At 40.5% G+C, this 26,560-nt stretch overlaps 1 protein-coding gene and 1 long non-coding RNA gene across 2 annotated transcripts in view; both read left to right on the top strand.

Annotated features, from left to right (window-relative positions):
• Positions 1-758: 758 nt before the first annotated feature.
• The window catches only part of LOC145439649 (meprin A subunit beta-like), a 171,752-nt gene continuing 145,950 nt past the window's right edge, over positions 759-26,560 (top strand). Inside the window, exon 1 of the mRNA XM_080317170.1 lies at positions 759-778. The gene's annotated coding sequence lies outside the window, so the exon portion shown is untranslated. The remainder of the gene's footprint in view (positions 779-26,560) is intronic.
• Positions 23,239-26,068, top strand: LOC145438760 (uncharacterized). The gene is made up of 4 exons (XR_013915016.1): positions 23,239-23,378; positions 23,961-24,091; positions 25,779-25,861; positions 25,917-26,068. It is a non-coding gene; the product is annotated as an uncharacterized LOC145438760 (long non-coding RNA).

Below are 26,560 nucleotides of genomic sequence, written 5' to 3'. Positions count from 1 at the left end.
GTGCTTTTTCGGTCCGGATTTGCGAATGACCCGTATAGCTGCTGTAAGGTGTTTTCTTGCGGCTCGCATTGTGTTCGTAGTTGCCAGAGTAGCCTGCGTCTGGTGGCAGTGGAGATTGAGCAAGGTGCTTGGTTCGACTCCGAAAGGCTTCTTCTCTCGATATTGTCAAATACAATAATATTATTTTAGTTGGCGTGGTCGGGTAAACCCGCGGCCTTCAGCGCGAAAGACTGTCAATGACTCTCGGAGGTAGCACGCTTATCTAGACAAGGCAATTGTACCTCGACTCAGCAGACTCGCTACCATAAAATCGCATGGAGATAATTAATTACGATCAAAACCAACTAAATGTCACTCTCTAGCACCATATAATTGCAAAAAAACGGTTGCATACTTTACATTTTGGCTTCATTTCAATTTTGAAAGCTCACCGGTCCGCCAGACATTACTTAAAATTTTACCGGTCCGCGAGGTGAAAAAGGTTGAGAACCACTGATCTAGAAGTTAGTATTATATAGCTCAACCATAGTGTTCTACAAAGGTGTGGAAACAAGCAAATCTCACGGCTCACGTCGATTGGATACGTCACACTTTCCATTTGGCTAGATGCTGACTGTAATTTGTGACCGACTTGCCGAGCGCGATAATTTATAAAATTGGTACCAATCGAAAGCTACCAGGGGGTTGATTACGATAATATAAATTTTATTATACAGGTGTTCCTGGAACCCCTCAAAATCAGCCTTCCATTTTGCATTGGAGTATTTGGTTGTATTAAATTTAAGTAATCTACGCTATAATCTAGGCCAGTGGTTTCCAACGTGGGCGATATCGCCCCCCAGGGGGCGATTTGGCGGTCTAGGGGGGCGAAAATGACGAGGGGCGATATGGGGGCGAAAATGGACAAAGGGGGCGACGGGGGCGAAAATAGCGAAGGGGGCGATAGGGGGGCGATGACGCGTCAAATCAGCTGACCTTTTTTTGGTAGTGAACCCACGGAAATTTAGTTACAAAAGTGTCAATTTAGGCTACGAGGCGGAAAGTTGACCTTTTTTGTTTGTTACAAAAGTGTCAAATGAGGCTTCGGGCCGGAAAGTTGACCTTTTTTTTAGTCAACCCGCCGGTGAATATAGTTTGTAGGCCCAATTTTCGGTACACAAAGTTTGGGGGGCGATGATCGGTGTTGAGCCAGTGATGGGATGTCTCGAGTCACATTTTTCGTATGACTTGACTCGAGTCACTTTGGAAAAATCACTTGACTTGACTTGACTCGGCGCTTCAGAAATGTGGATTGACTCGTGACTCGGAGCAAAATTCACGAGTCAATTTCAAGTCATCGATATTAATTAAATATTGTTGACTAAATCACCTCATCGTGTGTATGTTCGAATTATTCGCGATACGCCGGTGACACTTGTGAGAGCAACCAGTCATTCACTCATTGTACGTTTCACTGGTCCTCAATAGGCCTTTTGCAGGACTTCGATCACGTGACTAGATACGCATAGCAACAAACAAATTGGTTAGCAAGCTACTTTCTCGCGCACCTGCTTCAGTGCTAAATATAGCATATTGTACTGTTGATTTCTGGTTGTAAGCGTTTCGGAAATTTGTTGGAGAAGTCATCAGAGATTCACCTATGCTAGATGTCAATCCTGTACAAAGCATTTAGAATGATATCGTCAGAATTACGCAGAAATCCACCGGTAACGTAGTCGTATTACGGTACTCAACTCTGATCATATATGTACTTAAATTTATGCATTTGAAGTAAAGCGATTGGCTTATATTCTGGTAAGAGTATTTGTTAGTTCAAGCAGTACTATGTGTCTGTTGTTGAGCCTGATTTTGGATGGAAGATATGGCTGAAGCAGCCGGGACCCGCAAGAAGGATCAGGATATACTGTCTGCTGGTTTGGGTGCTGGCGTGCTGCTATAAAACAAATGTCGCTGAACATATCGGAAGTATCTTTTGGGAGAACCTGCCGTCAAGACTAAGCAAATCAGTGCACTTTATTGTTGCCTTATAGGCCTACATTATACAATGCCAATTTTATTACCACTACTTCGCAACTGCGATTGAAGTGGATTTGGCAAATCACACTCGATTTTGATAAATAGTTGATGTCACATATGTGCGATATTTAGCGAACTAAGGGAAGTAACTATCATATAACTCTTAGAGCAGCTCAAACGCAGTGACAAGATCGGTCATCCTATACCCAGACGTGGTCAACGTGGTCATTGTTGGGAACCGAGTAGAAGTAATGCCTTAATTTATACTCCAGTACAAGTAGCACTAGCACTAATTATAATTACTTCCAGGACATGTCCAAAGTACTTCAAGTGGAAGTAGAAATGAATTTCTGAAAAGCGGTCAAGAAATTCGTTACATGAAGTAGATTTGGTTGAGGGTCACTTAGTTTTAGAAATTGATGCCATGTGACAACTGCTGTAAACATTGCATGTTGCATCTTCTTGATCAACGCAAAAGGGTGATGACACCACAAATAAGTGCAATTTTCAAAAATTAATTTAGTTACCGTGGTACTGGGGCTATTTTGCCCAGTTGTTATGACAACCTCATGCTTCAAGGGGATGCAATCATGCGCCAAAGCTACTTTCTAGTTGACATAATCCCAAACCTGACAAAAAAGTACTACCTAAAAAGTGTCAAGTAGAAGTGGAAGTAGCCTAAACTCATAATGACGCTAGTACGCTAGTAAAATAGTACTTAGTTGCTGACCCCCTCTGTGTATTGGCTCAACCAACTCAGAAACATCCTCTAAAGACGACTAACATTGTTTCTTTCGCATTGACTCCGTAATATTCTGAACTTATGATATTCTTTGATTCATTGAATTTACAAATAAACTTGCAAAGAAGATCGATTTATTAATTTTTGTGCATTCGATACCCAGAGCATAAGAAATAGTTGAAGAAAAATGGATGTTAACCTTATCAAGTTCAATAACTGCCGAGACTGTTATGCCTATGTATTTTCCTCTACCTCCATAGCCACTTGTCTAGACATATTCATAGCATCCACGGAAGAGCGCTTGTCTTGCTGTACACAAATGAAATATCATTTTCAAAGCAGACATCAACATCGGGAAAGAAGTTCAGGACAGTTAGTCAGTGGTCAGATCATCTGCTGACATTTTCTGTTGGCATGAAACCACGCTGCCTTCCACCGCATGACCAAATTTTAAGTGGTGATAATAATTGGCTCCAGGCTGAATTCTTGACGAGGGCATCATCAATTTCTTAGTTGCCTATGTTCGGCTCTCTTGGGATAATCCATCAGATCATTAATCCGTATGCATGTGGTATAGCCATATGTCTTGAAACTCAAGATATTTGCACTGTGGCATAGAGTGAAGTAATCCAATCCAGGCAATCAATCAAGTAATCCAGGCCCCGGGACAGTTTGTTTCACCCTCAATTGGAGCTGATGATCATTTTCCTTCGGGTAGTGGCACTTGGCAGCATGACAGAATGATCAATAACTTGTAATATAGGTGTAGAGGTCTAAATATTTTGAATTGTTTAACTGAGAAGTCATACAATAGCTTAGGATATTTAATATATATATGGTATGTAGCACATTGCATGAATTCATAACACATCAACGTACTTGCACTGGCAGTCATTGTCTCTTAGGCTTAAAAATAGCAGTATCCTATATATATTGCAATTGATATCAATCATCAAAATGCTGCAATGATTACCAACTAGCGCTACAATACAACTATAGTATACTATCCACACCTAACTTAATGCTGCAATAAATATCATGCAGTCAATGTCCTGCAATGTCGAATTTTGTGTCATAAAATCATAGTTGACTACCAAATAACGGCTACAATGTCGATCATTTTGACGCAAGGAGTTTACATAGTTCATGAATCAAAGACATCCAACATATTTGAATCCTTGCGCATCTCCATGACACTTGAGAACGTTTACAGCCCGAAAACGATAATATACTGTACTGTATCCGAAATACGGCTACGTTAACGACGGATTTCTGCGTAATTCTGACGATATCATTCTATGTGCTTTGTACAGGATCGACATCTGGCATAGGTAAATCTCTGATGACTACTACAACAAATTTACGAAACGTTTACAACCAGAAATCAACAGTACACTATGCGATATTTAGCACTGAAGCAGGTGCGCGAGAAAGTAGCTTGCTAACCAATTTGTTGTTGCTATGCGTATCTAGTCACGTGATCGAAGTCCTGCAAAAGGTCTATTGTTACATCAAAGCATAGCTTCCCTTGCCATAGTAGTAGTAGATTATTTGCAGCGTAGCTTCGTTCCCTAGACTGGCCAGTTCCTACACTGCTCAATAGGCAGTGATCACCAACACCAACCATCTTGTATGATTTAATTGAATGAATGAATATAGTTTATGCGTTTATATTGGATATATATGGATAGATGGGTAGTGTCTTGTACCATATCAATTTGTTCAAACTTCTCTAGGCTTCGTATTCGATCCTCTATTTTGGCTGATAATAACAGACTGTAGCATGTAACTATCAGTGTTGGGATGACTCGAGTCATGACTTGACTCGAGTCAGACTCGAGTCACCTTTTTCGTATGACTTGACTTGACTCGAGTCACTTTGCAAAAATGACTTGACTTGACTTGACTCGGCGCATCAAAAATGTGAATTGACTCGTGACTCGGAGCAAAATTCACGAGTCAATTTCAAGTCATCAAGTAATCGGTGTCGATAAAAATCACTGTATCTTCCATATGTTCGGATTGTTCGCGAAACGCTGGTGTAACTCGTGAGAGCGACAAATCACTCAATGATCGTGTGTGTCACTGAGCCACCATTGTCTCACATAAATAAAATAACCACACACGTAGTAATTGAAGCGTACAGCTTAGGTTGTCGTAAACTAGTAGTGAGGTATTTTAATAGCATAATATTCATTTCTGTTTTCTGTTGTTATACCTTAACCAAACCTCTTGTTTTATTGAAATTGAATTCGAATATAATAGTTTATATAATCCTCAACCATTAGTGTAGGCTCGAATGGTATCATATCAACATGTAAATGAGTAATGTATTGCATCTTATCAATTCGTTTTTCAAGTTTGGCTGGTAACTATAAACTGAGGCTATGCAATTACTTACGTAGTTGAACAGTTCTACGTATATGCCTATATGGGAGCGATACAGTGCCTTCTTGCGTGTATATTTAACTTTATATTCGTTCATCGGTTCAGAATCAATGACCACATTAATCTGGTAATCAGACAGCTAGCAAAATGCAATGACGAAATCATGCCTCATACTTTCGAAAAGACAATTTGACTTGAATCGTGACTTGACTCGTGACTTGACTTGACTTGACTCGACATGACTCGAGTCACCTCCAAAAATCGAGTGACTTGACTTGACTCGAGTCACCTTCGAAAATCGATTGACTTGACTTGACTCGAGTCAAAATGTGCAATGACTCGAAATGACTCGTGACTCGAAGGTAGTGACTTGATCCCAACACTGGTAACTATACAGTTACTATTTCAATACCAGTTTCACGTGTGAGTGTGTGATATAACGCAATTTTGCATGTATATTTAACTTTATATCCGGTATTTGATTCAAGATAAATGGCTAATTAATCTGTCTTTCACACAGCTGGCAAAATCTTATGACTTTGAATCATCACTCATATTAGGAAATTCAATTTGACTTGAATTGGGACTTGACTCGTGACTTGACTTGACTTTACTCGACTTGACTCGAGCCACCTCCAAAAATCGAGTGACTTGACTTGACTCGATTCACCTTCGAAAACCGATTGACTTGACTTGACTCGAGTCAAAATCTGTAATGACTCGAGATGACTCGTGACTCGAAGGTAGTCACTTGATCCCAACACTGTGTTGAGCTTGAAAAGGGGGCGATGGGTCGAAAAAGGCTGGGAACCACTTATCTAGGCTATAGACCCATCCAAGAAGCAGAATGAAGCCTGCAACAACAGGAGATGCCATTTTGCTGAAACTGACTGAGATGGACAGTGAACTAGAAGATGCACTCACTGAAGCCAAAGGTTTTACACGACTAAATTTACATTGCAAAAGCAATATCATCATTTGAAATCTGATCTTGACACGACAAACCAAGACGTTGGTAAACTAAAGAAAGAAAACGAAGAATTGCGGGACATCGTCTCAGAACTGCAGACTGCAGTTGAAGACACCCAAAAATCTAGTACTGCTGTAGAAGAACTCCGGAAAGAGAAAGAAACTTGCAAGACTGGTATGGACTTCATGAATGAAGAATTTGAGGACAACAAAAAATCTAAAACCTGCTCTCGCCTCCCACGAAACATGCTCAAGGAACGCAACAGATTTGAGTCGACTATGAGTTTCCTAAACAAAAACTTTATCCAGCCTAGAACGCACCAACGACAAGCTGGAGCAGCAATGTCAAAACAACAACCTGGAATTTTATGGTGTTCCCTACTTCAATAAAGAAAATCTGCCTGCAACTATCATGAAAATAGCTAACGCCCTGAACGTTGCCATAACTGCGCCACAGATTGTGCAATGTTATAGAGTGCGCTTCAAAAATCCGCACAAAACAAGACCCATTATAGGTAAATTCTCTGCAGATATAACAAAAAAAGAATTCCTCCAAGTGAAGAGGGCCAACAGTGATATCAATGACTTTGGTGTAGAAGGAATGAAGAAACTCTTCCTAAACGAAAATCTAACTAATTACAGAAGAGACGTTTTCTTTGAAGCACGGACTGCGAAAAAAGGACTGCAAATGGGAATATCTTCATGAAAAAGAATGAATTCAAATTGAATCAAAGGAAGATCTCGATAAAATCGAATAGAAGTCGCGACACTGCTCTCTCACTGCACAATCAACAAACCCTAAAAAATGTCCCAAAACTTTTTTGACATGACCAACTGCAGGTCCATCAATTCAACGAGTAGGAGTGATATCCCGTCAATTCAAGGACTTCTACTTACCCACATAAACACAAGATCCCTCCAAGCTCATCTGGATGAAATTCACCGTTTGAAATGTACAATTGCTCAATTGCTCACCTAGCATCAACGGAATCTCTGAAGCCAAGCTTAATGAACATCCGACAGCTAATGGTAACCTGACAGGTGTCAACATTTTACACTCTTCCTCTAAAACGAACGCTGGAGGCGTTGGATTATAGCCTACATCAACGAAGGTCTGAGACGAAATGATGCCCGACGTAAAAGTTAAAATCAAAGGCGTAGAATATATATTAGTCGGAGTACATGTACAAAAAGCTCTCACGGTGCCAGTCATCTACAGACACCCAGGAACAGACCAATATTCTTTTCTTGACGAATTCCCGATTATATTGGAAACTCTAAGAGCAGCTAACGAACAAATATTCATCATGGAAGACATAAATCTTGATTTGCTGAAGACCTCCAACTTCAACACAAAGTAACGTGACATGCTTGATTTTTATTGAATAGGCCTAGCTCAGATGATTACTGAACCCACAAGAATAATTGACCATCCCAAAACTTTACTAGATAAACTTCTTCTGCAACACCCATCAATATCACCTGTCCCCTTTTGTGCTCCAACACAAAATGACTGATCACTATCCCATAATCTACCACATGAAATTGACCCTACCACAATGTGCTAAAGAACTCGAATCTCGAACACCCCTAAATCAACGCGGCCTTGAAGAGTATACTGAAATTGTCAGCAATACCTTCAACAACTACAAAATCCCTTCATTCACAAATGACAGCTATAATAGCAACTTTGAAAAAATTATTAAGGAACTGCGGACAGCCCTTGACACGTCTTTCACAATTAGGACAGTCAACCGCAATGCAAGGCGCTCGAATTTGAAGCCTTGGATTAGTCATGTCATATTAGTAACGATCAAAACTAGGGATTGGAGGCATAAGCACTACTATCCGCAAGGCACAAGGGAAGGCGAAAAAGTGTACAAAACATATGCAAACCAAGTGACACGTATGAAAGAAAATGCCAAAAAATAATACTTCCAAAATGGATTCGAAGAGTGCTCCAAAGATCCAAATAACACATGGAAAACCATTTGAGAAATTATCAACCTAACTAATGGTAATGCTCCCAAGAGTGCTGAAGACATCGAGCTACTCGAAAATGGCAGCATGATCAAGGACCAGCTTGCAGTAGCAGAAAAGTACAATCAGTATTTCTGCAACATTGGTCCGGATCTTGCAGCTTCAATACCAAACTCCTCCAATGATTTTCTCTCATACCTGAATCCTGGCCCACAGAAATCCAATTGTCTTGAGCCGATAATTAAAGAAGTTGCGATCACATTATCTGAAATGAAAAATAACGAAGCTGTAGGACCTTATCTCATCCCAACTCAATTTCTGAAGCTAGTATTCAATGTTTTTCCATATGCACTTAAAACTGCCAGTGTTCAAGAAAGGCTGTAAAAATATAATATACAACTATCGACCAATATCTGTTTTGCCAAATCTTGCTACGGTTTTCGAGAAACTGGTTGACTGCCGGCTCAAAAAAAGATTTTTCGAATTGATTGCAGGACTGTCTCCGACTTAGCATGGATTCAGATCAAACCGAAACACCAACCACGCAATACTATCAATTGTAACGGACTCGGACTACTACAACAACCATCAAGCAAACGAAGAGTGGCTGCAGCATTTTTATCGACCTCCGCAAAGTTTTCGACACAGTTAACTACAGAATCTTAAGATACAAGCTAGAGTACTATGGAATCAGAAGTACTGCAGCAACTCTACCCGAAAGCTACCTGGCAAACCATAAACAATTTGTTAAACTGGGTACATCAAGAACAACTTCCATTGTAGTTGATAAAAACCATGGATACTTCAAAGAACAACAACAACAACACGACCGGACGACCGCGTATTCTAAGAAATGCAGTTACGGGATTTATTTTGTAATATAAAAGTCTACCCAATTGCTACATAAATACTATGATGTTATTTTCAAGAAAAGTAATTTCGTTGCTGTTTATCGCTAGCCTGCAGTAAATATTTCCACGAGACCAATGACGATTGCACGATAATTGAGCTAAAATTGAACTAAAAGATGAGGGGGTCCGTGATCGTCTAAAAGGGGTCCGCGAAGACAAAAAAGGTTGAGGACCAATGGTGTAGAGTCAAGTGTACCTGCTTGATGCTGGTGTGATCGGACTAGTTGACCTTCACGGTCGTATCGATAATTCCTATATGATACCGAATACTGTGCATGCATTTTTGCTGTACCACCATCATCGCCGTCTGTTGTTTTGATGTATTTTGGTTGGATGAAAATAAAGATGGTGGTTGGTTGGTTGAGTAAGGGGAAATGGGTGCACCGACTACGCACGATGACTCAAGGGCCCATAATAAAGTCCTAATTGTCAATCAATCAGATGACTCACCCGGTGGCGTTTACAAATTCCACTACTTTTATAAACATTCTGGGGTCAGATAATAAATTGTCCAGTACAAAACATATGCCTAATTGGTCGGCGGCTCCTTTAAGTGAAGTTCGGTGGTCGTCGTATCTGCTGCACTGGATCAAGAAGTGTTCGACTGATTCCTCCGCGTAACAGATTTCACATAGTCCATCATCATGCCACCCAATACGGTACAGGGGTTCGTTGAATTTGCAATGGCTTGTCTCGAGTCTGAATAGCGTTGTACTCAGGGCTTTGGAGCAGCCGTAAATTTGCATTGCTCCAGCTCCGGCTCCGGAGCTTTTTTCTATCATGCATTAGCTCCGGCTCCCGCTCCGGAGCCGCATTATTACCACTGCTCCGTCTCCAGCTCCGGCTCCGGCCCTGAAAACTATCGAAGGTGTCTGTCTATATCAGGGGTGGGCAACCCGCTGCCTGCGGGCCATGTGTGACCTACGAGAAGATTTTTGGCGGCCCGGGAGCTAATATCGCATTATATTATCGAAATTGAATTGCTCCGGTTGTGAACTTGCAGGGCAAACCAAAAATATGATTAATCTGGCCGCGACACTTGGGATGTTGATGACTAAAATATCAGTTCCGACGCATTGGCAAATCCAGGGCCCAGTCACATTTTTAGTAAATCGCCGTACATTACACTAAAAAAGTAGTAAAATTTTTTTCACGCTTCGTGTGTTTAATTGTCACACGATTTAATTCTTTTGTAGCCTACCCCCACCTGAAAATGAAAAAACGCCTGATTTAGCCGATTGAGTCTAACTACAGATTATTCGCAATTACGAGAGAAAGTATTTTCGCGTTTGCGCTCGCAGAAAGATCGTCGACGGTGAAATGTAGGCACAAAATGATTGTCGTATGTTATCGAAAATCTTCGATATCTATATGTCCAGATGCCTAATAGTCCTGTCCTTGCAAACTGAGCCCACTGGGCGGTATACAGTCGACCCGCAATATACCCAATTAATATTGATATTAACTTTGAAAATTTTACGCGCCTGGCACAGCTAGTGGGCAGCGCACTCATTCGTCAATTTCACGTGGCCCTTTAGCCGAAGAGGTTGGCCACCCCTGGTCTATATATATGACTAATTTACCCGTATGTTAGCTATCTATAGTAATCTAGAGTTTGTCCACTCAGCCGTCAGTAACATCGGATGGAGCAACGAAGACATAGGTGCCGCCGTGCCAGCTTGTGACGACATAATGAATACTTGTCAATTGTCGATAACATCATAGTTGCACTAGAACGCACTTACTCCGTGCCATTGATGTGTACAGCATTAAAATTCTGATGCGGCGTTTTAACACTGGCCCTGTACTCGTTAACATTAAGCCAGCAGCTCAATTCAATCTTTAATAGTGCGATTATTATTCAACTGTAACTATAGTGAGAGCAATATGGGCGGATATAACGAATTGATCAATAGAAATTCAATTTGTACCAAATGGCCAATGGTTTGACGTTCGATATTGGTGCACTCGTTACCAGTCCATCCGGTGTCGATCAAGTTTATCGGAATATAATATATTCCCGTTGAAACGAATCGAATAATCGAATTAAACACCGTGACATGGACATTGCGCCATGCCCATTACGAATTAAACTATGCAGTATGCACATTACGCTCTTCAAAAATGATTTTTTTTCTCAAATCGTACTTGCTACTTGATAAAATTGTTAGGGTGCCTAATTTAAGCCTACACACAAAATTTGGTTCAATTCCAGCCAGTAACCGCTTTGCTACAGGAGAAGTAAGTTTCCATTTATTATATAAAAATAAATGATAAAAATTTGAAAATTTGCTGTTCACCCCATGAAAGTGTTAGGCTGTCTGTAGAAACGATGCTCACCAAATTTAGTTCAATTCCAACCAGTGGAAGTGGAGTTATTGCCGTCGAAAAATTTGGATTTGAATAAAATAGTATTTACGGTGAGCACAATTATAATAAATAAACAAAGAATCGGTCACCGTAAATACTATTTTATTCAAATCTAAATTTTTCGACAGCAATAACTCCGCTTCCGCTGGTTGGAATTGAACCAAATTTGGTGAGCATCGTTTCTATAGACAGCCTAACACTTTGATGGAATGAACAGAAAATTTTCAAATTTTTTATCATTTATTTTTACATAATAAATAGAAACTTTCTTCACCTGTAGCAAAGCGGTTACTGGCTGGAATTGGACCAAATTTTGTGTGTAGGCTTAAATTAGGTAACCTAACAATTTTATCAAGTAGCCAGTACGATTTGAGAAAAAAAGTCATTTTTGAAGAGCCCTAATGCACATTGCACAAATGCACATTTTTACGAAACAGGTGATTAGCCTACAAATCGGAAATCGCGTATCAAATCAGTAATTTGTCTCCAACATAAAATACCATGGGGTTTTGAGCTACTCTTCTGGCATCCCCTATTTACGCTCGGCTATCCTTACTGGAGTGAATGACGATGATGCGCAGTAATGAATTCCAATTAGCATACATAATTGCATACTCAATAACACACTCCAATTTCGCGGCCCAATTAAAGAATTATCACGATAAAACGAGTATTCGCTCATCCGATTCATAGCAACGATGAGATGGAATTTCTCGGCTCGCGCCCGTCATATCGACATGTGCGACGAAAATACATTGTGATCATTATTTTCGAACCGTATACAATTGGCCAACAAGGTTGTGCTGATGATGAAATCGCGGGTATGCCGAATACCCACAATATTCACCGGCATATCTAGCATACCGAGGTTCGGCATTCATGTATGAAAATTGAACATTGAACTGCTATGCTGTTAAATCCCCAGGAAAAATGGTTAGTCGGAAAAAGTAGCGCCAAAGAGGAAAAGATTCTTAATTTCACGAAGGGATATAATAACGACTTATGAAACATGTCGGAGCCGGAGCTACCCCTCAAATAACTGGATCCAGCTCCGGCTCCAGCTGAATTTTAGGTTGAGCTCCGGCTACGGCTCCAGCTCCGGTAAAAATACACGGCTCCGGGGCTCCGGCTCCGGGCTCCGGCTCCAAAGCCCTGGTTGTACTATATTGTTTATCCAGCTTAATAATTTCCTTGGTGCTTTTTTTGTCTTCAGTGAAGCGTCGATAGTGCAACCCAGTCTCTGCCGCATTGAGCTCGGAGGTCCACCACCTTCCGAATTGCTCATTTATGACAGTCTTGCATTCCGATAGTGTTATTTCCTGACTTTCTTCGTCGTTGACTCCCGCTTCGTCCACGGCGGCCTCATTTGCGAGGGTGTCGGCGCCGAGATTGAAACCGACGCCTCCGTGACCTAGAATCCATATAAAAGCAATGTTAATTTCTCTTTTTAAGAGATGTATCGAATATTTTGGAAATCAAATGATGAGTCGAGGAACGGTGCTGTATCGCGTCCAAAGCGCTTAGACCAGTGGTTCCCAATCTTTTTCGACTCATCGCCCCACAAATTTTACGAACCGAAAACTGGGCATACAAACCGGAATCACCGGCAGGTTGACTAAAAAAAAGGTCAACTTCTCGGCTCGATGTCGAATTTTCCACTATTGCAACCAAATTTCGGGTGGGTTGACTAAAAAAAATAAGGTCATATCTCCTGCTTGACTCCAATATAGCCGTTTTAACGCGTCATCGCCCCCTTCGCTATTTTCGCCCCCTATCGATATCGCCCACGTTGGAAACCACTGGCTTAGACTATCCGAAAGGATGGCTATACTATTATGACTTGACCGCTCGCATTGTTCGGAAACCTGTTCCAGAGCTTTGGAGATCGAAAACAACTCTGCTGTAAATATAGATGTTGTTGTTTTGAGGATTCGAAATTTCGAGGAGGTGTTCAAATTATTGACATGAAAACTACTATCACATCCGCTGCTCATTTTGGAGCCATCAGTATATATATTTTAAATATAAGTCCAAGTTGGTTTCTACATAGTCTTGACACTCACGTCAGAACGGTGAGTTAACATGATGATAAGCCACACTTCGAAGGCATGTATCAACTTTTGCCGGTAGGTCAATCCACAGCGGAAGGGAAATTGGGCTGCAAACAGCAATGTCAAGTCCCCTTATGCTTGATATTTAGGTGTGCATATTAAAAGTGGTAAACTTGATCGAATCTGTGAAAATTTCGTGCCAAGATGTCTCGCAGAGTGGCCGACATGGATGCGCTCCCAGTCAACAAAATGGGAAGCGATCGTCCGGCGTATTATGCGCATTTAATGTCAAAATGATGATTCAAAAGAAACAATTTTCGCACTTCAGCTGCAAACTCATTAACCTTTTTGTTGCCTTTCATTAACCCTCTCGCTACTGCAGCTTACAACCGCTGGTAACCCTATCGCTTCCTGAATCATTGTTGCTTTCTGGCAGATATATTAACCTTATGTTGCAAGACATCACCATTTGACAATATTTTTTCATTGCCGTGTTAGTTATAATAAAATCCAGCACGAGTATACATTCAAAAGACCGGTCAAATACAAACAGGCAGTCATATGAAATGCATAACACGACACATTGATTTCAGTCAAGATACAGAGAGATCTTCTTTCCGGGAATAGTTTGATACCAGAGTTGGATCAATTACATTATTTCAGTTCAATTACAATTACAATTACAATTACTTTCATGAATGTTTCAATTACATTACAATTACAATTACTCGATGCTAAAAATATCAAATTACAATTACAATTACTCCTTGCATGCTTCAATTACATTACAATTACATTACAATTACAATTACAATTGCTGCTGTTGAACATGTAATTTAATAATCATAAATTCAACCGTGCTCCTTGACAACCGTAGCGTCGTATTTAACAACAATTCAAGTCTAGTTCAGATTGTGTAGTAATAAATGCGTTTATGTGCGTACATAGTAGAGAGAGAGAGAGTCTTTATTTTCATCGAACCAAAATACATAACAAACGGCAGTGATGGTGGTACAGAAAATATGCGTGCACAGTATTCGGTAATAGATAGGAATGATCGATAAGACCGTGAAGGTCATCTAGTCTGATCACACCAGCATCAAACAGGTACACTTGACTCTGAACAGTCTGGCTGTAAAGAAATGTTTAGTTAAAGGAAATTAGAAAAAAAAATTAAACAATGGTGGCAAATGATCAATGTATGTATGTATGTGAGATATGTCATTGTGGCGTAATATAAGCGTGTTTTGAATGCTCAGTTATTATGGCTCACGTAACTGGAAATGTAAAATGTTATTTACCTAATTTCCTATGGGTTAGGATTAAGGATAGGGTGCAGTATGTCGTTGAAAAAGTATTATAATATATGCACGTGTTGGATTTGCGTCTATAGTATATAATTAAAGAAATAATATTATTTTTATCGAGGGACGTAGGAATTAGGATGAGGAGTGAAAACAAAACCGACTTTGTCAGATGAGACGTTATATAATATCCAGTGGCCTGGTTAGTTAGCCAGACGAAATAACGATGCAGCATCGTGATCTGAAATCGTATTGTAGATTGCCAACCCACTGATAGATGCGCAAGATGTGAGTCACGCATGAATGCACCGACACACACTGCAGAGCCGGCTAAAAGCAGCAAACTTTGTAGTCCTAGAGCTGGCGATCCATGCGTCCAAATTTGATGCATCTGTTCTTTATCGTAAGCTATTGATGTACTAATTCCGAAAATACAAAATATAATCCCGTCAGGGCAATGTAACTGCTCCAAAATAGCCGTTTAAGGCCGACTGTTCTGAAAAGTGAGAGCGCTGCAGCAGCATGACCACAACAATTACCAATTACGCCCAGCGATTGTTCAGAACAATGCCGATTCCCAGACTTTCACGACTATTTTGGGATGGTACCATTGCCTGGAAATATACTTTTATTGCGGAATCAGTGCGACACTAGCTTTCGATTAGGACCATACATATCAAATTTCGACGCTTGGATCGCCAGCTATGGTAGGCTTAGCATACGTCCTCTTTTAAGAGGATTTGTCCTCTTTTTTGACTTTTTTGAAAGTGTCCTGGGAGGACGCCCTTTTGTCCTCTTTTTTGAGATTTTGTCCTCTTTTTTGAAAATTTAGGTCAGATTTAGAGGAAATTGCGAGTGATATGCCGCAAATTAGCGCAGAAGTGAAGCTCCGGCGGGTATTTTGGAGGGAAAAGTGGTGATTTCAGCTCTGAGCGAAAAGAAGACCTTTTTTTTTTTTTTTTAGTCATCCACCTGGCAATGTGGAGTGAAAAACGTGATTTTGAGCTCTGAGCGGAGCTGATGACCTTTTTTTTTTAGTCAACCGATCATGAAGTGGGAAAAATTTACGGGTTTTTGAGAATTCTTCTCCAGTTTTGCATGTCTGAAATTTCTGAAAAAGTGTCCTCTTTTTTCATTTCCGAAATATGGTAAGCCTAAGCTATGGGAATATCAATTCTGCTGCTTTTAGCCGGCTCAGCAGTTCGCTTCTCGGCGTATTCAATCGTGAGTCACGTGTTGCGAATCCATCCGTTGGTTAGTAGGCTAATCTAAAAATTGTATACAATGGCAGCCGAGGCCAGCATAGCGGTAAAAATAAAAAAAACTTCGACCGCAAGGGCGCAGTCAAGGGCTTCCGCGAATGGATCCACCAAATTCCTTGTCGACATTTAAAGAGAATGCATTATAAGTCAATTGTTTTATGTTGTGCTTGTCAGGTCTCAATAGCAATTTAATGTAATTGAAATTGTAATTGAGCAAAATTTTTGTCAAATTACAATTACAATTACAATTACACAAAATAAAAATGCTTCAATTACAATTACATTACAATTACATAGAAAAATGTAATAATTACATTCAATTACAATTACAAATTACAATTGATCCAACTCTGTTTGATACAACTATTCTTGCTCTTGAATTGAAATACAGACAAGATCTGGTTTATCAAACAAGTCTGTGCCTTGGCGGTATAGTATCAAGGCAACGCGGAGCTACCATGAGCACCCTGCTCACTTTGTGGCACGCTAACTTCATTCAGAGCCCAATTGTGAATGATATATCCCAAGTATAGGCTTGGCCTGGTCTCTGATATCTGGGTAATTCCACTGGCCTCATATTCGTGCGATGTACTGTCGGCGAGATATCATTAGTAGTGATAGTCAGCTGATCATGGACATTGTCGCTGCTGGTTGACCCAATGCTTAGAGCACGATATTTTATAAACTGTTGTCTTCGCCGACGCTGCGTTCTTTTCAATTCACCATCAGACTTCTGCCCCCGGATATTTGGGCATATCGCAATCTCTTCATGGCTTCAGTCTCCAGTTGTAAAATAAAGGCTAACTGTAGCAACAAAATAAGTCGTAGGTTAATTGAAATGAGTATCACAAATACTAATCAGAAATTTTTACAATATATAGTATTTGGCTGAACAGTTGAAATGCCAACTGTTGTAACGAACATCAACGATTGTAAATTCAGTCACAGAGATTGCAGACAGAGACAATAGAAACTTTGAGCATATCCCATGTTTCGTTAGTGTACATAGCCTACATTAATGAATGCACTGACAAATGATATCAAAGTCATAACTATAACAAGTCAAGATTCGGCGAGGGGTAACGACACATTTCCGCGGTTTAGCATGAAAATATCAACGGACCGGTAGTACGTATTACGTTCAGAGCACTTGACAAGTAGGCCTATCCCGCTGTTCACTGCCATCAACGTGACATTTCAGGCCACGGAAAAGTCAAAGTCAGCATTTACATCAAGTCCTATTTTACAAGCCTAACGCAAATAAGCAGTTTCAGTGTAATCCCAGGTAGCACGTCTACTTGGGTACCACAAGGTATCAAGGTGAGATGAATTGTGGTTACCAGCTGGGGAAACCAAGCGGGAACCGTACATTTTTGGCCCCATATTACAGAGGTATTTTCTGGGGGACCATGTGGGTAACCCACTTAGCTGGCAGCGAAGACAATATTACGACCCCGGTCCTTGTAGCAGTGGCAGTAGCAGTGTAAGTGGGCCGAGAAGTCGACGTAGAGATGTGCTAGGCGATGTTAGTTAAACCCTACAAGTCAGTTAACTTAACATTGTATACTGTACAGTACATACCTGGAACCTGCTACCTTGAATCACGCAAACCAATATATACGGTAATCTGAGTATATAATAACCTTTACGGTGGGTGAGTGAGGCCGTCATCACTGTTCAAGTGTAATCGTTGAGCTATATTTTCAACTGAACAAGACACACACAATGTACAATACGATAAGATAGAAAGCGATGTAATGAACAGATAGGAGGATGCCGACCGACGCGCAGTTGCCGTCTTTTAGACTGACATCTACCTCGGCTTAGAGTGCCCGCCGTCACAGTTACTCTTGATGTTGATCATTTCCGAGGCCAGGGCCCTTGCTAGCGATTTCCATAACTTGTGTGTGAGTGCATTCTTTCGTCGAGTCATTCTCGGGTCTCATGTCGCAAGAAGAGGAGCCCGGACAAACCTCCGACGGGAGTAGAACCGAGGCCGCCCGATTCTTAGGCGCTTATCGTCACCAGTACCCGAATTCAATTCATATGGAGGTGGAATTCAATTTGGAAATGTCCCAGCGACCAGCATCGCAAATGAATAAATTGGAAACCGATTATAATATGACTTTACTATATAGATGAACAAACCTTGCTGTAGGAAAATATAAAAGAAGCATCTATTTCGGAAAACTACTCGGTCACATGTGGGAGCCGTATGAAAAGTCGACCATTCTTCATTGACGAAAATAACAAGTTCCAATTATTTGATCACAGAAATTTTACGAGTAAAATTAATCCTGAGTTAAAAATAATAGATACAGATCGGGGATAAAGGTAATGGGATCTACGCAAGAAAATTATAACGCACGCTGTGAGGAATTGAGTACTCTAGCAACGGAAATTTAAGTTCACTTCAGTGTGACAAACGGTCAATTTTAAATAGTTCAAATCACATTGTCGAGGTAAAGCATGGTAGGGGTTTTAATGTTCGAGGTTCGAGCAACAAACAGGGATAGCATAATAGCTAGAAAACTTTACTACATACGGAACCACCTTTATTATTCGATGAAATAAACCAAATAACATTGATGGAAAATAAGGTTGGTTCCTGTGTGGGTGATATATGGGAAATCTGAGCTCCTCTATAAGTGGGTTTCTCATGTTTCAAGATGATTTGATATCAAAAACTCAACAAGTAAACCTTCCCCGAGTTCAAATTGATAGGTACAATTAGAAAAGACTTATTGCAATCTACCTGGGATTGGTATGGTATAACCACGCATCTTTATGGATGGAAATCCCGCTTGGTTTCGATGTGGGTTACATGTCACTAACCCATTCCGATCATCCATCCCACCTAACCACTTAAATTCCACCTGGATACCAAGTGGGCGTGCTAGCTGACTGATCTGCTATTCGAAACACCATTTGACTACTTTTTTTGTCCTAATTTTTCATATCGTGTTGATATGTTTTACCATAGTGTCCTATAAGGTGTTGACACAAGCAAATCTCACTGCTTAGTGAAATTGATTCACGTCACAATTTTCATTTGGCGACAGGCAATTTGACGGTCACTTTTGACCGGCTTGCCGAGCATTAAATTTGGTAAAATGGGTATCAATCATCGAAAGCTGACTCTACACTGATTACGGAAATATAAATTTTATTCCGCTCGCGGCCCTGGAACCCCCACAATCAGCCTAGAATTTTTCATTGTTATGGAGATTGGCATTGGGACGCAACAATGCTGTCTGGCGAAACGAGAGAAATGCTCAAGAGAAAAAGAGCGAACATCATTATTGCGTCCCAATGCCAATCTCCATAACAATGAAAAATTCGAGACCGATCGTGGGTAAATCCGCCCTCCAAGTCTGAAATATCGGCATTGTTCAGAACAATCGGGTAACCGCAACACAATGGCCATAACAATGACCCGTTGCGACTCTCCGATTGTTCGAACAATGCTGATATTTCAGACTTGGACGACGTATTCTAGGTGGATGAGTGCCTGATCATATCTTAATTTATATTTTTGGGAATCGGTGCAACAGTAACTTTCGATCAAGACCAGATTCAATAATTTCTGCACTCCGGAAGATAGCTTTTGGATTGCCGGAAATCCTACGGAAATCCTACAGTCGCTTAGGCAAAACAATTCTGCACTCCAGCCTTAGCAAAACGAAGCTGCAAAATCGGTCGTTGCCGTTCCATGTTTAATTTCTATGATTTCACGCACAGAAATATATATAAAAACTGGAGTGCGCTACTGGCGATATTTGCGTGATTACTAGAAGCAGTTGCAATGTGGGCAGTAGGCTGGACAAATTTAGTACAGGAGCTTTTGGAAAAGCATCCAGTGTTTAAATATATTTGATTCATAGTGGTGATTTCTAGTAGTGATTTCTGCAGAAGTGACCAAATGAGTTCATTGAATGAGAGAAACAAGAAAAGCATGGGTCCTTAGCCTGTTCAGATGTAGTTAGAATTGCCTAATTCACACTGAAATTTAGACTATGTTGGTTACAGCAATCTCTGCACTGTAGGAGTTTAATAATTAATTTTTTCGGATCAATACGGCACGAGATACAATGAAAAGATGGCCTACATGAATTTGATTATAATTACACCTATGGCTACACATCTACGTGTGTACATGAAGCTCAGCTGCATGCAGTTTTTCTACCCACATGATACCTACCTACCTACCTACCCTACTAGATGAAGCATTTCAACCTGGTTTTAGATCGACCACTTCTGGGATCACACGAAATACGGTGATATACCGACTGAACTTCTCAACAATAACTCCTCCTGACCCCTATTAGATCATAAATTTTAACCTAGTGTGTTTCTGCATCAGCATTTCTGTGATCACGCAGTTGCTGCAGCTATCCGATCCCTTCAATACTAATAGATCAACCATTTCTGGGATCACACCAGTGTTGGGATGACTCGAGTTATTACTTGACTTGCTTGTATATTAAACTTTATATCCCTTATTTGATTCAAGCTAAATGGCCAATTTATCTGTCCTTTACGCAGCTGGCAAAATGTTATGACTCATACTTCGAAAATTCAATTTTACTTGAATTGTGACTTGACTCGTGACTTGACTTGACTCGACTTGATTCGAGTCACCTCCAAAAATCGAGTGACTTGACTTGACTCGGGTCGCCTTCGAAAGTCGATTGACTTGACTTGAGTCCAAATCTGCAATGACTCGTGACTCCAAGGTAGTGACTTGATCCCAACACTGGATCACCCGGAATACCGAACTGTACTGTACTGTCTTGCACATAAATACTAAACTTTCGTTTTCAGGAACACCAGCTTCAGTTATGAGAAACACAATGTTTCGAATGATTTTTCTATTAAAACATAAAAAAATATACAACAAGTGAATTAATCACTTCACCGTAATGGACTTGACGTCACCCTCCACGTAATTGAGGGTGATCTGAAAGTAAAATGCGGGATAAGTTAGGGCTTACTATCAGCGAACGAGGAATTTTAAACAAACCGTTTCAGATTTAAGCTTCGTAAATTATCAGATTCGAAGCTCGATCATCCAGCAATAAGATCAGACGAATCGTATACTACAAAACATCTGAAGAACATTCTTATGAGTAAGTGATATCAGTAGCCTAATAAAACATCTAAAAAACGACCTTACTTAAATATTACATACATAAGATAGCTCTGGCACCGTGTTGACCCAAAATTATAGCCGTTGCGGTCCATACTTTAATAACCCTTGAAGGGGTATAAATTGCCGTTACAGTAACTTGCAAGTGTGAGTCTGTAATGATGGTATTCACTACTATCCTCGTGTCCCGCGCTAATCGATCAGTTTGTATTCTTTATCTGCCGACTTGTAGCACTGTATACTTTCGAGATGGACTTTTTGTTAGACCCCAGTTCCGCTGATCACATGGTGCTGATCAGTTTGTACGAAAATATGATGATTGTTTAACGGAAGAAAGCAGAAAGTGAATTTGACGTAATTTTTCCAGCCTGTCGCAGGGTCAGACGGACTGATGTACTGTGTGTCTGCCACTACACCAGCTTCCGAACTAGACTTTTGGTTACATAATAATTATAGTGCGAGAATATCGATTCACTACGTCTTTTGAGAGCTACTATTAGTGGTGCGTCGTATTAAGTTTTGACAATTTCGTCGCAACTGCAAAAATTACGTGACCTTAAATTTCCTATAAGGTTTATTTGAATTATTCCACGCCAGAAAAAATAAACAATTAATCACGATTTTCGTTCGCACTTGATCTGGATTTTCATTCGCACCATTCGCACCACCTTCGTCATTCGCACTGCAATTTTTTTCATTCCCACAAGTGCGAACCGTTACACAGGTTGAAAAGCACTCGGCTATCCCATTATTATCAAAATGTATATTATCCCATAATGCTCACCGTCAAACTCGACTGCTATAATAATATAATCGTGCCCATTATATATTATATCGTGTTATGTTCGTGCATTTACGTTTTAGTGTCGTACAACTCTTTCTTTCTATAGGATTAGTAATTACAGCCAATCATTATTTTCTTGTGTGTCGTGCTTGTATTTATACCCTGGGTTTTGTTGTCTCGCGGTCTTTCGTTTAACTGCACTATGGATCGTGTCGCCTGTCTTAAAGTTATTCTGTATAATATACTGATTTCATATTGCAACCTCGTCGTATGAGTTATTGTTCAAACAAGATCAAGAACGTAACAAAATCTTACTAACCCACACTGATTTGAGTGGTTCACAAAGACATCTAGATCTGTGACGACGGGTCTTGAATAAAATGGTTCATCCAGTCTTCCGGTGAAGCAACAAACACTTTCTATGGTACATGGAGTTTCAAAATACTACCGATAACGCATCCGATAAACCTTCATGCGGTTTCAAGTTCCTAGTTTCCTGTCACTTTAGCCCTTATGAAACACCATTTCCCATACCATACCAAGAACATTCTACCTAATCATCGGTGATATTCAGTGCGGGTCTGGTAGAACCGGTGCCTTCATCGGATATGATATCACGTTTGAACATTTCATAAACGAGGAATGCAATTCGCTCCAATTTTACATGGGTTTAACCCTGTGGTATAGATAACAAACGTCGACAAAATTTTTGCGCTTGCCGCGACTATAGGCAACGGATTCCAATCACTTTTCATACCATTAATGCTAACAATTTGGGCGCGTATGGTAAGTCTGCTGGAGCGTTCCACTTTTGCAATCGGGAAATGCCATGAGCTACGTAATTTCTCGAGAAATCGGAGGTGGCAAAATACACTACACCGGCTGTACGCGATGCGACGTCCTCTGGTAACAACTAAACATGGATTTTTGCGACCAGGTGGTCCGTTACGACTGTGCGTTGGAATGCGGCCGTGAGTCATATATGTATTCGAAATGCGGCCGTGAATAGCAAAAAGGTTGAACACCCCTGACGTAGATGCTTTGCTTCGTTACCCAGATGTTGGATTTTTCTGATTTCATAAGCTTGTTAGATAAGAATGAAAATACTTATTCCTCTGTATTGAGTTCGTCTGCTATGACTTGACTATAAGTTAACGTGCAGAGATTTATATCAGAGTGGTGCTGGTTTCAGAATTTTTAAGGAGGACGTTTTTATGAATGGGCAAATACGGCAATCTTTGGCTAACGTGCAACGTCTTGCTCCTCCTCAGCATTCTATATATTATTTGAGATGCACTGCGCCATATTTTAAATGAAGCAAGAGACAACTTGCATATATTCAGGGTCACAGTCCTACACTTTCATGCACAAAATGGTATTGGAATCGTATATCCATGGAGCCACAGACTAAACAGTCGATGAGTTTAAAAGGAAATACGTGGATTTGTCAAGGTGAAAGTAGACCCATTATCAGTTCCCAATTTTTCCCGAACAGCTCGAAAATTGCACAGATTCCCATACCATCGTTGCTATTGTCAATGGCGTTAGGCGGAACAAACTTCGTTTAATATCCGACTGTACATCATTCCGACTTTACATCATTCCACGAATTTTGCATACGTCGTTGCGACCTTGGTTTCCATCCGTACTATTCGACGCTGTGGATGTTTGCATAGTCAAGTAAATCATTAAATTGACACACAAATTGTGTTCGATTCCAATTGTTTTCGTTTGATTGTATCGTGGGCGTATTATTACAGTTCTTTTCGGAGTCAGACCATTGGGAGTAACTCTATTTCAATTTCACCAATTCTAAATACTCACAAGAATTGTAATACCATATCTATTTAGAAAGCTATAAAATTCTTGTTGAGCAACGGATATTAAAACAATAATAGACCAGGAATCACGATAAAATAGGTCTCATACGCGCGTAAAGCATGTTCTGCAATTCTTGTGCAGTCCTTGAAAATGCGTCGCAGCTACACGTTGCGGGTAATTTCTATTATTGGTTTCATGACGATTGAATTTTAGTGGTGGAACTGCAACGGAGCTAAACACTCAATTTCAACGATTCGGACGTGTGAAGCCGTTGGACGATGAAATACTGGAGATATGCAAATAAGATTACGTCTATATCAATTCGGGAGATGCCGCGCAGATATGTAAATTAGGAAATTGGAGAGGGTTCAATTAGTTTACTATGCACCTATGGAATGAAGTAGCACTACCAGTCGTCATCGAAGCGAAATGAACTGAAGTGAATATTCACATTTCCATCCCGGCTACATTTTGGTGTTGGTGAATTGACGAGTAAAATACACATTGGCCCAGAGCGGCTGTTTTGTGACCTTTCAATTCACATCCGAAATACCAAGATTAATGTGAGTCAGACGTTAGAAAAATATTAACAACGACAAGGCATACTGATTCATTGCGAATTACATTACGCATAACGCTACAATGTTCAACAATCCGATGTAATAACTTATATGCATTCTCGCCCTGCTGAAATTATGCTCAGTTGCACAGAGACCGGCGAATTTGACCCACTCTAACGTGTACAAAGTACATTTGACTTATTTGGTTACACGGAGGCATCAAATATCCCAGGGTATTGTACAGTACATGGTAGACACGTGCACACCCAGATTATGGGTGTATATATAGGTAATATATAGAATATTATTATATAGATAATATATAGAAAATCGTGCCTCGTTAAAGGGGCACTGCGCTCTAAATTAGATGTGATCAGGGGAAAAATTTTGTCTACCGCCATTATCGGCAGAAAGCCACCGTAAAGGAACTGCACTCATTGCAGTCCGAATGAAAATATGCATTGCTATAGTTGCGTGACTGCGTGTCTCCGCTGCCTAACCTATTGTGAAATCGCTGCACGAGTTCTTCACTTGCATTTGCTCGACCCAATTTCTCAATGCGACCTCCATATTCTGTATTCCCACCATTTCTTAATGTTATGTGAGGAAAACATGATGGTTCACTCACTTATATGGTGATGCAAGAACACCTGCAATCGTTGCAAATTGCAATATATGCATTATATATATAAGGGGCCGTAACTGCCGCACTCTAAACGCCAGTTAATGTAGTTGGATGTCAGCTTTTTAACATGTGTATCCTTGACGCATAAAAACAACTAGACACACCAAGACTTCTTAAGTTTCGGCCACCATGCGACTTCACAAGGTGCATTATAAAAGAAAACTTGGTCGAAAATGACCGCCGCATGTTGGCCGAAACCTTCATATTGCCAAGTGTCCATTGGTGCGAAATAGTTCTGCAGTTCCTATCCTAAGTGTCCACCTACCTCAGCTTTACCGGTAAATCTGATCACGTGAACTGAGAGAGGATGAAAATTTAATAGCATTGAATGCAATTACCAATATTACAGACAAAATTCAATAATGAATATGAAATTTATTCGCGCATTGCGTATCTTCGTGCATGTACACTGTACAGGTACACACAGACCTGCTAATCTGGTAGTCGTGAAAGACCACCATTTTGGGGACTGACGAAGTATAGGCTGCTGTTCGGCCCTGCACATGTGTATATGATCACCATACTGGTCGAGGTTTCGTTGTACGCTACTGGTACTGTGCTGTACCTTCTGACCTGATGGGAAATTATTGTAGAGCCATAGCATACGCATCATATGTTTTCCACGTAGTGCCCAAAGTTATGATGGACTACCCATTATATGAGCTGTTGGTTAGAATCTAACAGACCAGGACTTATTTTTATGCAATTTGGGTTCCTAAAATTCGAAATGAAAGAGGGTAACGAATAAAGGATACCCAACTCATAACTTATACATTATACACACAGATGCACATTCCCGTGTAGGCCTACATTTGGTTATGGACAATGGAGAAAACGAATCGGCGATGATTGAAGCATCATGGATAGCGGTAAAATGACATTTGGTAAAGGCCTGACCACAATAGCCCGGAAAACATCTTTCAGACCGAGGATTCGACTTTACGAATGATCGCTGCAAGAACACCCACACATTCAAACGCTGGTCTGTATTGGAGAGCACTAGTTGACAATAGCGTGGGGACAATAGTTAGTTTATCACTGGTCGTGAGTGCAATTATCTGTTTCACGTAAGTTGCGGTCATCATTGCTAAAAAACATACGCTGTATTTGCCGGTACGTGGCAATAGTAGTTTCGTATATACGAATCAAGTTTAAAGGATATCGTGGATGAGATTCAAGCGATCATTGAGCTGATTTGAAACTATCAAACAATTTGAAATTTACACTCTTCTTGCCCTACTGAGAACCGAGAGCGCACGTTGTCACGAATTTATTCAGTCCCTAGAAAAATGATAGTATGATGTACAACAGGGGTGGGCAACATACGGCCCGCGAAGGTATTTTGTCCGGCCCGCGGACAGTTTTTCGTCTTACATGATAATGTGGCCCGCCGGCCCCAGTCTTCCGAGATTCCCCACTACTTGCTCACATACATTTTAGTGATTGTATGTTTTTATACACATGTATGTACAGCGAGCGAGGGTGGAGCTTACGCGTAAGCTCGTCGAAGCAAGAAGACTTGCATTATCGGCATTTACGATGTACTGAACCCTAATGTCATTTGTGGT

This window comes from Botryllus schlosseri, chromosome 5 (genome assembly GCF_051294905.1).
Source record: "Botryllus schlosseri isolate E-star chromosome 5, Bs_hap1, whole genome shotgun sequence".
Classification (NCBI taxonomy): domain Eukaryota; kingdom Metazoa; phylum Chordata; class Ascidiacea; order Stolidobranchia; family Styelidae; genus Botryllus; species Botryllus schlosseri.
The sequence above is the reverse complement of the archived record's forward strand: the minus strand, read 5'-3'. Positions and strand labels throughout refer to the sequence as shown.